Source organism: Lichenostomus cassidix, chromosome W, assembly GCF_008360975.1.
Source record: "Lichenostomus cassidix isolate B80296 chromosome W, HeHo_3.0, whole genome shotgun sequence".
NCBI classification, from domain to species: Eukaryota; Metazoa; Chordata; class Aves; order Passeriformes; family Meliphagidae; genus Lichenostomus; species Lichenostomus cassidix.
In genome coordinates this window covers 19,525,007-19,540,972 of record NC_139510.1, presented here as the reverse complement: position 1 = coordinate 19,540,972, position 15,966 = coordinate 19,525,007, and the positions used below count along the sequence as shown (strand labels likewise).

Here is a 15,966-nt window from a genome sequence, read left to right as displayed (position 1 = left end):
TTGATTGCCCTCAAATCCTGCACTAGCCTGTAACTCTTACTATCAGCTTTCTTTACTGGCAGGATGGGTGTGTTGTATTTGGACTCACATTCCACTAGCAACCCGAATTTGAGAAATTTCTCAATTACAGGTGCCAGTCCCCTACGACTTTCTAATTTCAGAGGGTATTGTTTCTGCCTTACCGGTGTTGCTCCTGCTTTGAGTGCAATACTCACAGGTTCAGCTCTTTTGGATCTCCCGGGAAAATCACTGGCCCATACTATTGGAATTACCGCATCCTCAACTTCTTTAGGAATTTCTCCACAACATTCCTGGATAAGAATAGTAGCTGCTTCGACAAATTTAGATTCAGGAATTATAACTTTCACTCCCTCCTCCTTGGAAAATTTAATTTCTGCTTCCAATTTTTCCAATAAATCTCTGCCCAACAATGGTTTTGGAGAATTTGGCATATATAAAAATTGATGAGTCACCCAATGTTTCCCCAGTTTAAATCTTAAAGGTTGAAAGAAAGGCCTTGTTTCACTTACCCCTGTGGCACCAATTACATCTACAGTATCTTGACTCAATTTCCCCTTTAAAGTATTTAACACAGAATATGTTGCACCCGTATCAACCAAAAATTCAACATCATCTTTCCCCAGCTTAATTATAACCGAAGGCTCCGCTGGGGTGGATAATGCCTTCGGTCCCCATCAATTCCCATTCACAGCTAATTGAGAAGATGTGGGCGTCTCCTTCGCCCGCATTGGACACTCGTTCTTCCAGTGTCCCTTCTTCTTGCAGATGGCACACTGGTCCTCGGCTAGAGGAGGGTGAGGTGGACCCTTTCTTTTCCCTTGACCCTGTTTCTTCTTGTAGTGGGGTTTACCAGTATCCTTATCTGTTGAATCCCTATTTTGGTATACTTTCCAGGCTACATTCAACAACCTATTTATATCATACTCATCCAATTTTTGCAGCATTTTCTTTATATCAGGTGTAGATTGGCCTACAAATATGTAGGCTAAATGAGACTGCTGCATTGGGGAATCCAAGTCCAAGTTTGTGTACTTCCGTGCAGCCTCTTTAAGCCTGTTCAGGAAATCTGTGGGGGTCTCAGTTAGACCTTGCTTAATTTCATATACTTTGGCCCAATTAATTGCTTTAGGAATAGCACATTTTAGTCCATTAACTATCCACTTTTGATACTGTTTTAATTTGGCCATTTCCTCTGGCACATTGGGATCCCAACCTGGATCTATCAAAGGAAAAATATTACCAACAGGTCCTTGAATGGTTCCAGCTGCAATTTGAGTTTCCACAGCATTTACAGCAGCCTTGATAACCATCTGCTTTTCTGTACTATCCAGTACTTCATCTAACATTACATTCAGGTCACTCCAATCTGGGTTTTGTGCCTTGATAGCTAATTCAAACTGCATGGCTACTTTCTCTGGATTGTCTCTGTATGTTCCAACTGATTCTTTCAATTGTCGGAGTTCTCCGAGGGAAAAAGGAGTTTTGATATAAACCATCTTTTGATTCTCGACAGCCTGCCTTAGGGGTGCTTCCAGGACAGGCTCCCTCTTCTTTGATTCATCCGTCTTAGATCTAGTATGTTTTGCCACTGGACTGGGAGCTCCTATAGCTTCCCGGGCTATTTTCCCCCTTTTCTTCCCAGCAGGTTCGCTGCCTGCAGCTTTAGCCTCGGTTTCCCCTTCTTCTTCCGAGCTATCTACATCTGCACTGGATTTATCTGACTCACGCTTGATTTGGATTTTTTCCCTCTCAGCTCTAGCAGAGCTGTGGGGAGGGTCCGCCCGCCGCCCCCCCTTTCCCCAGTCTGGGAGGGGCCAGCGGTGGATGTGCTTTCTTCTCCGTCGTGGTCAGTCCCGGTTCCGCCCTTCCCTCCGCCCCGGTCCCTCCCTTTGCCTCTGCCCCTGCTTCCACCCCTGACTCCACCCCTGTCTCCACCCCTGCTCCCACCTTCATCCTCGTCATCAGACCACTCCGGGGATGGTGGCAGTGGGGGAGGAGGTGGCCACACCTCCTCTTTCCCCCTGTGCTGTATCAAGTAAGTGAAGGGGAGGAGCAGACGGCCAGAATGGCGGTGGGGGAGGAGGAGGAGGAGGAATAGGAGGAAGAGGGGGGAGGAGAGGGGGCACCGGCCCCTGTTGCGGCTGGGGTGATGCCCCCCTCCGTAAATTTGGTGTCACCAAGTCTGTGTCGGTCATGTCTATTTCCTCATCTTTTGTCAGAGGCTGCTTCTGTCTATCTTTTTTCTTTTCTAATTTTTGTAAAGCCATCTCAAAGCGGTTCTTTTTCATTTGCTTATACGCTTCTTCCCGGTTTAGAAATATAGAAAACAATTCTGCATATCTTAGCTCCTTAAACCTGCCCTGAACTCGGAGTTCTACGAGTAACTTTGTAGTAAGTTCATTATCTAAACTGCCTAACTGAGGCCATTTACTCCCCCCTTCCAGCTTCAATGCAGGCCACACCCACAGTGAAAGTCTGGTTAATTCACCGGAATGTAAATCAACACTTCGTACTGTCACCAGATTCCAGTTTTTCAAAATCAAACCCAGCGGGGAATCCTGCGGGATGTTTGGGTTGGTAGATAGCACACCACCCATTCTTTTACTTATAAACAGAAAGAAACAGTAGGAAAAAGTTCCTAACCTATAAATTAGCACAGAACCAGCAGAGCAAAGAAAGCAAGCCTGAAAACCACGCGTGTTCAACTTAGAAACCCTGGCGGGATTCGAACTTCTGTAGTTGAATCCACACCCCAACCTGTGGGCTGCAGCCCCCTCTGAGCCACAGCCTCCCCGTGAGCCCTATGCGGCTCCCTGTGAGTACGAGGGGCGTCCCCCTCCTCACAATCCCCCACCCTGTGGGAGCAGAGCAGTTAAAAAACCCCCTTTATGGCCCCCCTGGCCACGCTCCCACCCTCGGAGATCTCCCGACTGCTAGCAGTTATCTATAAAACCATAAAACAACCCCTTTGATCTTACCTCTCCAGCTGTGTTCCTGCAGTCTTGGGAAACTCCCGGATTCCGATTCTGAAATCGCTGCCTCTCTCCCCTGGTGCCGGCAGTGGGGGGGATGCAGCGGGGTGTTCCTCGGTCCAAAATCGAAAACCGGGGTTCCTGCTCCTGCCTGGCTCGCCAGAACTGATGCCTTAAATTGCTAGAAAAAATTTTTAGACGCAGACACACAGTATGGGATAGGGGTTTTACCTTGGTTTAATAGGATCCCAGATGCGCACCGACGAACAAGCAAGCCCAAAGGCCAGCTCAAAAGCCCAAAAAGCCCCAAAAAGCCCCAAAAAGCCCCAAAAAGCCCAAAAAGCCCCAAAAAGCCCCAAAAAGCCCCAAAGAGCCCCCCGACGATATCTCCCGTATACAATTTATAGACAGCCTAGATTAGAATACCTATCTAAAAGTCTCCAATAAGAAGTTTAGCAAATGAAGTAACTGCCCCCTTATTAAAATTGCCCCCCCCCCAAAAGATTGCTACTTAGTTTACAAAAAACATGTCTCAGTGATGGGGGCTCTGTTCAAGGTTGTGCGTCATGCTTTTGAGATTGTGGGGATGTTTCGTCTTCCCCTAAGGATTCTGAGCAGGGCAAGGGGTACTAGGGTGATAGAATGTAGGGTTAAGATACAGGGAGTGAAAAGTGCAGGAACGGGGAAGGGTAAAAGGTTATATATAAAGGATATAAAGAGAGTATAAAAGTAAAATAAAAAAATACAAAAAACCCATCAGGCATCACCAGTACTCTGGAAACCAACTCTGAGGCAATTAACAATTGCACCTTTTTCCTCTTCCCTGGGAGCCAGTTATTGGGGGAAATGAAGAATGGCACCTTGTCTTCTCCTCAGTGGTAGATGTGTCCTGTCTCGTTACAATGACTCTGGTTTCTGGAATATCCTTGTGTAACCAGAATGCTTATATTGATATATGTTGTGAATATAATTCTGGATTTTCAAAAGGGTAGTCAGCAAATTTGAAATGCCACACAGGGATGTGCTATGAGGCACATGGATCATGGGTGGCAAGGTGTATAGAAGAACTTGGGCAGGTACCGAGAGTGTTCCCCCCTACAAGGGCATAGGACTTGAAATGTGAACAGTCATGGAATGTTATTGAAGCAACAGAACACTTGATAAAATTATGCCTTGTCTATATCAGACACAACTTCTAGCACTGTGCTGGGGCCTGATCTACCCCTACTGAACCTATGTTCAGCACTTGGAGTCTCAAGAGGGTCTCTGGATCTTAGAACATACAAAAACACACCATAGCTAAGCCAGAGATCTAACTCTCAACTATAACAGTTGTCCCTATGGTCAAGAAGAAACAATGGAAGCAGAAGTCCACTTGCCTAGTAAGGGAGGAAAAAACTCCTCCTGAGGGGAGAGCAGGAAGAAGAATCAGAAGAGGCAGCCTGTTCTGCAGCAGAATAGTCACAAGAACATGAGAGGGAAGAGACTGAAATCATAAATGAATCAGAAATCACATGATTTCTATCCTTGAGTGAACTGAGAGATATGTGGAAAGATTATGGCCACTGGCCAGATTAGCAAATTATGACCTGGTTGCTGCAATGCTGGGATTTTAGGTCAAACAGTCAGGAATTACAGAAGGTAGACAAGACCAGCAACTGGGATCCCTAGCAAGGGACCATGAAATCAAAAAAGGGACAGAAAGATGGGCAGCAATCCACAGCCTCTGGAAGTGGCTCCTGTGAAGACAAGGTATTCCCTCAAGGAAAGTCTTGTAAACTACTGAGGCAAGTGGACCATGTTTGAGGAAGGTATTCAGTATCTGAGGGATTTAGTGATAGTGGTGACCTACAGCAACCTGAACAATAAGTAGGCCTCCAAAGATCTGGATGAACTCCTGTATTTCCAGTCCATGTGGCAGAAGCTTGTATGGAACACACCAATGTTGTGCACCAGCACCCTGGCGATAATAGACAGACATTGATGCACCAACTGTGGAAAAACTGATCTGCCAGCTCTTGTGCTCTTAAGAGAATATCCCTTTCTCCTTACCCTTACAGTTTGGTGTCTCAGATATCAAGAATGCCAGATGAAATCAGCTTTTCTCTGCTCAAGGGAAAGGGAACTGTGGGTTCACACTATATGCCACCCTGTGATTCTAGCTCTTCAACCACAGGAAAGACATGAGGAACTGGAGCGTTGCACCTACCTCAAAACTAGACCACATATGTGAATTGCAAGGAAAAGCAGCAGCCAGAAAAGCTCCATTTGGAAAAGATTACTGCTCCAGTTGCTGTTGAGCAATTCCCCAGACAGAGTAGAAGGGTTGATCCTCCTGATCCTAATGAAGGGATTTCTGGTTTACAATTACAGGAGTTGGGTAATGAATGCTCCAACCAAGAAGAGGGGTCAGGCAGAGGAAAGGGTCCACTGGTTTTATTGGACTATGTGGATTTGATGACCTGGCACATCAGACCCATGGGAGTATAAGGTTTTGTTGGACATGGGTGCACAGTGTACCCTAATGCCATTAGAGTTCAATGGGATGAAACCCATCTGGATTTCTAGAATGACAAAGGGATCCCAACAATTTGTTTGAAGCTGGGGTGAGCCTCACAGGGAATAAGTGACGAAAGTATCTTACTGTGACTGATCTGGAGACTCCATGTATCCTTGGTACAGACTATTTCAGGAGAGGGTATTTCAAAGCTCTAAAAGGGTAGTGGTGGGCCTTTGGTGTTGCTGCTGTGGATGCAAAGAAGGTTAAACAGCTGTCTGCTTTGCCCAGCCACTTGCAGGACCTTTTGTTATGGGTTTTCTTTGTGTTGAAGAGCAGCAGGTGCAGACTGCTACTATGATATTGAACTAGTGGCAATATTGCACCAAGACTCCCTGGTTCCCCTTCATAAGCTGATCCATCAATTGGAGAGCCAAGGAGTAATCAGTAAGACTCAATCACTCTTGAATAGTTCTATATGGCCTGCAAAAGTCTGGCGGAGGGTGGAGACTAACAGTGGACTATCATGGCCTGAATGAAGTCATGCCATGGTTTTGTGTTGCCATACTGGACATGGAGGAACTCCAGTATGAGCTGGAGTTTAAGTGGCTGGTCTGTGTATAAGTGTATGCTAGAACACATATTCCTCCAAAGGGACTGCAGCCTATGGAGAATCCATGCTGGAACAGGGGCAAGGCATGGAGTTCAGTGTGAGGACCAGGGGTGGAGACTGTAATGTATATGTGATTAAACTGTTGTCACCCATGATTTGAGTTGCATGCTAGAAGTAGTACTAGAAAAGGGACCACCTGAACTAGCAGTGAATGAGCTTTGCAAAAAGCAGCGCAAGTGCGGCAGTGACACAATCTGAGCTGCCTTTGGTGCCAAATGACTCCACACAACACGCCACTTCTCCTGTTCCAAGTGACCACCATAACACAGCCCAGGTTACAGACTAAGTGAACTGAATGGACATTTTATGGACACTGGGGGGAGGGGGGGGGCTACAGGCTAAGGGAATTATATCTGTATGCATACTAAAGGATGGGAAGGAGGGATGGTGATTAATGAACATATACTGGATAGTGTACAACCCAAGCATATGATGCAAATGGTATGGAAAAAGGGATGGAGATTATTTTCTTCATAGCAGCTTGAATGGTGTTCTCTTTTAAATTTGTGACTAAAACAGTGTTGATAACACACCCATGTTTTGGCTGAACAGTGCCTGCACAGTGTAGAGGGTTGTTTTTTCTCTCCCCATTCTGCCCTACCCCCCAGCAAGTAGGCTGAAGATGGGTAAGAAGTTAGGAGGGGAAACAGCTGGGATGGCTGACCCCAACTGACCAAATGGATATTCCATATGATATGATGTTCCACTTAGCAATAAAACTGCAGAGAAAGAAGGGTGAAGGAGACACACTTTGGAGTTACTGCATTTGTCTTCCCAAGTAACCATTATGTATGATGGAGCCCTGCTTTACTGCAGATGGCTGAACACCTGACTGCTAATGGGAAGTAGTGAATTAATTTGTTTTGCTTTCCTTGCATGCACAACTTTTACTTTACCTAATAAACTGTCTTTATGTCAGCTCATGAGTTTTTCTTGCTTTTGCCCTTCTGTACATTTGAAGATGGAACCGAGTTGGGTGGAACTGTTGATCTGCTTGAGGGTAGGAAGGCTCTGCAGAGGGATCTGGACAGGCTGGATAGATGGGCTAAAGCAAATTGTATGAGGTTCAATAAGGCAAAGTGCCAGGCCCTGCACCTGGGTCACAACAACCCCAGGCAGTGCTATAGTCTCAGAGTGGCTGGAAAGTTGCCCAATGGAAAAGGACCTGGGGATGCTGGTTGACAGCCAGCTGAACATGAGCCAGTGTGTTCTCAGGTGGCTAAGAATGCTAATGGCATCCTGGCTTGTAGCAGAAATAGTATGGCCAGCAGGACCAGGGAAGTGATTGTTCCTCTGTACTTGGCACTGGTGAGGCCACACCTTGAATCCTGGGGTCAGGTTTTGGCCCCTCACTACAAGAAAGACATTGAAGTGCTGAAGCATGTCCAGAGAAGGGCACCAGAACTGAGAAAGAGTCTGGAGAATCAGTCCTATGAGGAGTGGCTGAGCGAGCAGGGGTTGTTTAGCCTTGAGAAAAGAAGGCTCAAGGGAGACCTTATCACTCTCTGTAACTACCAGAAAGGACGTTGTGGCAAGGTGAGTGTTGATCTCTTCTCAAGTAGCAAGTGATGAGAAGAAATGGCCTCAAGTTGTGACAGGGGAGGTTTAGATTGGATATTAGGAAAAATTTCTTCACCAAAAGGGTTGTAAAGCATTGGAACAGGCTGCCCCAGGAAGTGGTGGGGTCACCATCCCTAGAGGTATTTAAAGGCATGTAGATGTGTCACTTAAGGATATGGTTTAATGGTGCACTTGGCAGTGTTAGGTTACTGGTTGGACTTGATCTTAGAGCTCTTTTCCAACCTAAATGTTTCTCTGTTATTATTATTTTCTTCCCTATCCTACTGAGGGGAAGTGAGCATGTGACTGGGTGGGGGCTTAGCTGCTGGCCATGGTCAGTCCACCACAGAACAGCACAGAAAGTTCTTTTGTGCCAGTGATAGCAAGGTTAGTATTAAAAGCTTCATCCTGTTAAGTATATGGTGCATCTCAACATTTTCTGAAATATACCCGAGGGCTCCTATTTTTTTTTTTATAGGAGAGGACTATTGCATAACTATTTTTAAACACCTGACCTCTAGTTATGGATGCACAAATTATTATTCATTCAGTTAAAAAGTGGGAAAAAAAACCAAACAAGGAAAAAAGACACCAAACCAAACTTTTTTTTTTTTTTAAAAAGGAAACGTTGCCTAGGTGTCATGCATGGGAGACAGGAGTTTTATGAGTTTCTGCTGTTTGCTCAGGCTTCTAGCGGCAGGCAGTAACTTTTGTTAGGGTGGCTAGCACCCCAAGACTTGGTCTCATTCAAAGGTTCTTTGATAATGGCCGATTAGTCTAATATGATACAAATTACCATTTATTAGACACAGAAAATGACAGACATAAAAACTTAGGACAAATTTACACAGAAATAGCATAATTGCAAAAACTACAAAATAGCTAATACTGCAATTATGGAATTAAATGGTTGCAAACTACGAATAGCTAATATTGCAATTTATGGAAAGGTACTTATTAGCAGCTAGCAAAATAATATTACTTAGGAAGCAGTGTATCTTACCAGCTGATTGGTGGTGAAATATACTTAGGAGTCCTTTCACCCAATTCCCAGGAAAGTAACCACAGAGTCTGCATCCAGACTCTGGGGAGAAGTTCTTCACACATCTTCAAAGTGTATGTAGGAAACCTCTAGTTTTGGGATATTTTCTGTGAGATTTTATAGTTGTAGAAGCGTGCTTTTTGGTCACATACTGATTTCTTTGTTTCTCTTTTCACATCCTCTCTTTATGAGTTCAAGGTTAGAGGTCTTAGACCTTCAGGCACCACGAGATAACCTCCTGCTGGGCTTCTGACCCCACCGGAGTTATTTGTGTTCTGCCATGAAGCAGAAGGAGAGAGGGGAGGGGGAAGGATGTCCTGCCACACTAGGGAAATAGGAAAAAAAAATCTTATAAAACATTTAATGCATATATGATTTATCAGAATTTTACCTTCAAAAACAGAGTAGTGCAGTTAGTCAAGGACTTTCTTTGCCATTTGTAAACAGACTGTTATAGCAGATTTTAAATTAATTTACAGCTTATGTCTGAATTGGATGAGATTGGACTAGATGCTTTCTGATCAGCTATTTTTACTCATTAAAAATTTTAAATGAATTTATTAATTAGTTATTATTTTTACAGGACATTGAGATATATTTATGGATGCTTGCAGAAGTCTGTTCAGAACAAGTGGCCAGCTAATACCACAATGAGAACAAGAGTTGTTAGGTGAGTTACTTGTCAGTTTATGCTGAAAATAATATTTTATTGTCTTATTACTGTCATGCTTCAGTGTGCTTATCAATTTTTTCTTTTAGTGACAGAATTTTATAGTGTTTATATAGATTACAAGAATATTTAAAGTTATTGTGGTACTGGGGCATGATATCTCAATTAAGGAAGGCTAGATTCTTAGTCACGGTGTTGGAGACTTGCTAATGGTCTAGTATAGAGGGCAGTATAGCTATATGTATTGGTTTGAAAACAAACCAGTGGAAGATCACAAGTCAAGATTAAAATTAATAGGAAAAATTAACAATAAGTGAAATAATACAAGGAAAAAAAAAAAAAAACCAAAAACCACTGACAAAGTCAGATACAACCTGACACTCAGTTAGGGTGGGTGTAGCAATCCAAATGAAGTAGTTCAGTTGAAGCAGTGATCCTGTGAAGGTCTGGTCTCCAGCTGAAGATCCAGTGGTAGCTCTTGTCCTCCGGGAATCCAGTAGACAGGGCTAACTAGGCAGTTCCAAGGCCAGGTTATATCCAGGTGAGAATGCTTGGCTCCTCCCTCCTGGGTGGAGCATCTCACAATAGGATAAGTCCATGAGTCATGTGTTGGGTTCTTGATGGCCCATTGTCTGTTATCAGGGGTGGGTCATTAGCAGGTGATAACAGCTAATGGCCCACAGCTGGTGGTAATAGAATACTTAAATGCATCTATATTGTAACCTAGGACACTATACCTAATAGCTTTGAATGAACTTGTATTTTGTTAATTTATTTAATCTAAGATCTTGGGAAAGAGAAAAAGTTCTTTCAAAATTATAGTTAACCTTTTATATCCAGTAATGATTATGTTCCTGTCATGCCATCTGAGAGGACTGTGCCTTATCCAGGGACTCCTATGTAGGGTGTATTAATTATTGGAAAGATCTTACACATGCTAAGATGAATGTCCTTTAAAATGCAGATATACCATGTTAAGGAACCTAATACCTTCTCAGAAAGTTATTGGACTGTCATTAGATTTCACTGAGGTACTTTCTGCATTGGAATATATCTTTTTCTGCATCAATGAAGGCTCCCTATGCTGATCACTTGGAATCAGCATTCATTTTAGAAAATACAGACTTTTATGCTGTCCCAGTTTTGTTTTATTTCTCTGCTCCAGCCCAATCATGTTGAAACATTCCAGAGTCTCTGTAAAAATGTTGCAGGCTACTGAACCTGACTCCTCTGAACTGGCACCGAGTACAAAAACTCCAGTCTGCATTCATAAATCAATTGAATAAATAGTTCTTCCTTTAACACTAACAGTTGCTAGTGCAGGTCAAAAAAAACCTTTGACAAAAATGAGGTCTTGACACTTGTTCTAAATGATACTTGGTATTTAGGGGTTTCAAAGATACCTCTCTTCTACATTTGCATTACCTTTTTTTTTTAATTTGCAAACCTAGCTTTTTAGTAGACCAATATCTGGCACTGATATGATTTGCTGAGGTTAATCTCCCATTGAACAGTGTCTTCCAGATGATTTGTCATTGGCTTTTGTTTATCACTTTGGCTGGAGACAGAAATGAAGACATGGGAGCCCTTCCTTCCCCAGAGTTTCAGTTAGTGTATTTAGTACAGTACCTTCCATGCTTATTTCCCTGTCATTTAGTGTTCATAACAATAGTGACTCAAGATATCAATGAAGAAAATTTTCAATAAAATGCCTGCCAACAATGTTCTGCAGGAGTTTCGCCTTCAAATTGAGGCTGCTCTTATCAGAGGTGTTTGGGCTAGTCTATTGCAAGCGTGTAGAACTTAAAAGCAAATACCATGTCTCTTCCTGTTTCTTCCTATCTCCAGAGAGCACCATGTGGCTTTCCTTAGGTGATACAGCTTACATTGAGACTTTTTCTGGGGTCTCTGTTGGATACTATAAATATTGGCTCCCTTTCTCTTTTCATAAGCGGATACTTGTGACTTGTCTCTAGAGTACAGTTTTGTGGGGTTTTTTGCAGCCTCTAATGAAGAATATTATCTTTTATTGCACTGGTTTTGGTCCAGGAATAATTACATATTCAAAGACAGGTGGATAGTTTTTAAGTGCCTGGGTAGTTTCATTTCTATAAAATTCGGAAAATGCTGCCATTTCTGTTTCTTTGTAAAAGACCATACATAGGTATTGACTCATTCTTAATTTACTCAGCTTGACCAGTGTAAGAAGCAGCAAATCTTCTGTGTCTGCAAGGTCCATCTTGGGTTCATACCCCAGTTGTCTTCAGGCCATCTATAGGAAAAATTGATGTACATGCCATGACTTCAAAATTATTTACTTCCTCATAGCTTTAAATTAATCTCATAGAAAATATTCTTGTTTCACACTGGGCCAGAAGTGTTGGGTCAACCCATAATCTATGGTTCTTGGAGAAATAGGAAACTTCTATAACAGTATATATGGGAATTCAAGTGTGTTGGACACATGAAAGGTGTGTTAACCTTGCTGCCCACATGTGTCACTTTCAATTAATACTGGACAATGCCATCACTGTATACTTAAAAGCAAGGTAGTGCAAGGTCCACTTCCACTCTTTTGTAAGAGGTCAGACTTTGGTATTGCTGTAGTTAAAAAACAGTCTGCTGGTAGTGTCCATGCACTCTGAACAAAATGAGAGGAGTTAGATTGCTTTAGTTGGTCCATATGTCACTTCATTTTATAGCAGACTACCAGAATTATGGTTAACCTGAAATGGATATTTCATTTTATTTTTCTTTTACTTTAGCTGTCAACAGAAAGTTAGATTTTTCTCATGCTAAACTAAAGCACAATTATTGTGGTTTGGCACTGGCCGGACATCAGGCACCCATGAAAGCTGCTCACTCACCCTCCCCTGCAACTGGACAGAGGAGAGAAAATATAACAAAGGGTTCATGAGCTGAGATAAGGACCGGGAGAAAACACTCATCAATTACCATCAAGGACAAAACAGGCTCAACTTAGAGATATGAATTGAATTTATTACTAACAAAATCAGAGCAGGATAATAAGAAGTAAAACAAGCCCTTAAAAACACCTTCCCCCCCCAACCCCTCTCCTTCCTACCGACAGCACAGGGATTAGGGGTTTTGGGCAGTTTATCACCTGTGGTTTCTCTCACTGCTCAGGGAGAGGAGTCGTGCCCCTGCTGCACTGTGGAGTCCTTCCCATGGGAGACAGTTCTCTGCAAACTTCTCTGACATAGCTCCATCTCATGAGTAAAAGTCCTTCCAAAACTGCTGCAACATGAGTCCATCCCATGGACAGCAGTATGCCTCAAATGGCTGTAGCATGGGATGCTCTTCCATGGGGTGCAGTCCTCCAAGGACAGGCTGCTCCGGTATGGGAGCAGGGCCCCTCTCTCCACTGGGTCTCCCACAGGATCACAGCCTCCTCTCAAGCATCCACCCACTCTGGCATGGGCTCCTCCCCCACAGGCTACAGGTGGGTCTCTGCATCCCCTGTGGACATCCATGGGCTGCAAGAGGACAGCCTGCTTCACCATGGTCTTTACCATGACCTGCAGAGGAATTTCAGCTCCAGTGCCTGGAGCACCTCCTCCCCCTCCTTCTTCACTGACCTTGGTGTCTGCATGTTGTTCTTCTCACATGCTCTCACCTCTTCTTGTCTAGAATTAAAACTGTACCACAAACTTTGTTTTGATTTCTTCTTAAATATGTTATCACAGAAGTGTTACCACTATCTCTAATTGGCCCAGCCTTGGTCAGCAGCATGTCTATCTTTGGAGCCATCAGGGATTGTCTCTACTGGACATGGTAGAAGCTTCTAGCAGCTTCTCACAAAAGCCACCTCTGTGGCCCCCTCACTACCAAGAACCAGGCCATGCAAAACCAACACAACAATTTAGGTTTCTGTTTAATAAGTTACTAGTTCTGCAGTCAAACTGAGCACTTTTCACTAGCTTTCTAGCTTGTCTGGGTGGTAGCAATTACTTCTGTGAAGAAAGTAGCTGATCCAGTATTATGTTTCTAGGATACTGGCATACCATTATCAGGAGATGGATTGGTTCAAGCTTAACTAAGGCCATGTTGCTGCCAAAAGAGAGGTTCCATTGTTACTGTGCACTCTTGCTCACCTTATGTTGGCTTGGGGAAGTGAGTGGCTGCAGGATGAATTACTTGTGGTAGTAGACAGTGGAACACTTGTAGGAGGCAGGAGATTAAGTGCTCCTCCTTTTTAAAGCCAGTGTGGTCTTAGACTGCAGACTTCAGTATGGCTTTACAGTTAAGCTTTTCCCAGGTAGTTTCAGAAATTCGCCTTAATTGGGAAATCAATATATCTGGTTTTATTTTGTTTTTTATTATAGTTGAAATCATAACAAGATATTTTTAATTAACAAACATGGAGCACAGGCTGGTTGTTTGTCATCTCACAAAGATTTCTACACTGACTTAAATGCCTAAAAACTACATAATTTTACACTAATTTTATGATAGCTTTATTATTGAACAAAATACAATTTCTTTTTTTTTCCATTTCAGTGGTTTTGTTTTTCTTCGACTGATTTGTCCTGCTATCCTGAACCCAAGGATGTTTAATATCATCTCAGGTGACTATGCTTCAGACTGAATTCATACTTTATGTAGTAATAGGCATGAACTTACTTTAGTGCCTAATTTAGCAAAATATTAAGTCGTTTGGACACTATGTGAAATCATGTTAATCATATCAATGGATTGACTTTCTCCCTAAGGCAGCCAGCATACAGTTCTCACTCTTAAAGATTAGACAATGTCTATTCCCAATGTCTTGTTTAAAAAAAAAAAAAGTGAATGTTAAAGTGTTTCATAAAGAAAACTGTTGTGGGTTAACCCTGTTTGGCAGATAAAACATCAGTCACTTGCTTACTTTCTCATCCTCAGTGGGATGGGGAAAGAGGAAAGAAAGAATAAAAACAAGAAAACTTGGGGGTCAAGATAAAACAAACAAAAATATATAAATGTTTAATAAGTAAAGGATAAATGTAATAGAACTAAACAAGCGATGCAAAGGCAATCATACTAACTCCCACGTGTAGACCGATACCCAGCCAGTTCCTAAACAAAAGATGGCTGACACCCATAAAACCCCCCTCTTTTCCCTTTTATTGCTGAGCATGGCATTATATGTTATGGAATATCTCTTTGGTTAGTTTGGGTCATCTGCCCTGTTCTGTCTAATCCCAGCCTATTGCACACCCCCAATCTATTTATTGGAGGGGGCAGAGTGAGAAACAGAGGCAGCCTTGATGCTGTATAAACATTGTTAAGCAAAAGCTATAATATCAGTACTGTTTTTGTCAAAAATCTAAAACTGCTCCATATGAGCTGCCCTGAAGAAAATTAACTCTGTCCTAGCCAGGCCCAGTACAAAAGCTATCCTGGGTTTTGATGCTCTCTTTGTAGAGTGCATCTCTATCAGTAAATAAAGCAGTGATGGGGACTATTCCTGTTTGCTAGAACAGGATTGCGAAGTTGCAATACTGATCTGTAGCACAGTTCTGGCTGATAACAGATAACATTCTCCTTAACAATTCTTAGGTGTGCTTTGGATGCTGACATGCATCAGGGGTCATATCTGAAAGTTGGCATGGGGCTTTGTTGTGAATGGTGAGGGCATAGATGATTACATTGCAGTTGGCTTAAGTACCTAGAATTGTTTCTGAGCATTTTAACTTACGGATGTAGTTGAGGTCTTACAGATGCAACAGCTAGTATGTGTGTTACTGTTGTACCAGACATAAGTCTGTGTTGATGGAATTTCAGGTTTTAGGTTTTGCTGTATTCCTTTGTGGTGGGTAGATCTTGTCTGGATGCCAGGCACCCACCAAAGCCTCTCTATCACTCTCCCTCATTAGCTGGACAGGGGAGAGAAAATATAACAAAAGGCTCATGAGTTGAGATAAGGATAGGGAGATCACTCAGCAATTACTGTCATGGGCAAAACAGACTCAGCTTAGGGAAATTGAATTAATATATTACCAATCAATTCAGACTAGGGTAATGAGAAATAAAACCAAATCCAAAAACACCTTCCCTCTACCCCTTCCTTCTTCCCAGGCTCTACTTCACTCCTGTGCTGGTTTTGGCTGGGGTAGAGTTTGTTTTCTTCCCAGTGGCTGGTATGGGGCTGTGTTTTAGATTTGTGCTGAATGCAGTGTTGATAATATAGATATTTTTGCTATTGCTGAGCAGTGCTTACAGAGAGCCAAGGCCTTTTCTGCTTTTCATACTGCCACACTGGTGAGGAAGTTGGGGGTGCATGGGAGGTTGGGAGGAGACACAGTTGGGACAGGTGACCCAAACTGACCAAAGGGATATTCCAGACCATATGACATCATGCTTAGTATATAAAGCTGAGGGAAGAAGGGAGGAGACATTTGGAGTGATGGCATTTGTCTTTCCAAGTAACCATTGCACGTTATGGGGCCCTGCTCTCTGGAGATGGCCAAGCACCTGCCTGCCCATGGGAAGGGATAAATGAATTCCTTGTTTTGCTTTGCTTGTATGCAT

General features: G+C 42.9%; 1 long non-coding RNA gene across 3 annotated transcripts in view; it reads left to right on the top strand.

Moving 5' to 3' along the window:
* Positions 1 to 9,252: 9,252 nt before the first annotated feature.
* The window catches only part of LOC146425639 (uncharacterized), a 48,508-nt gene continuing 41,794 nt past the window's right edge, over positions 9,253 to 15,966 (top strand). The window contains exons 1-2 of one of the 3 annotated variants that reach the window (XR_014846524.1): positions 9,253 to 9,435; positions 13,957 to 14,024. This is a non-coding gene — a long non-coding RNA (uncharacterized LOC146425639). The remainder of the gene's footprint in view (positions 9,436 to 13,956; positions 14,025 to 15,966) is intronic. The other 2 variants (XR_014846522.1, XR_014846523.1) reach the window with 2 other exon arrangements.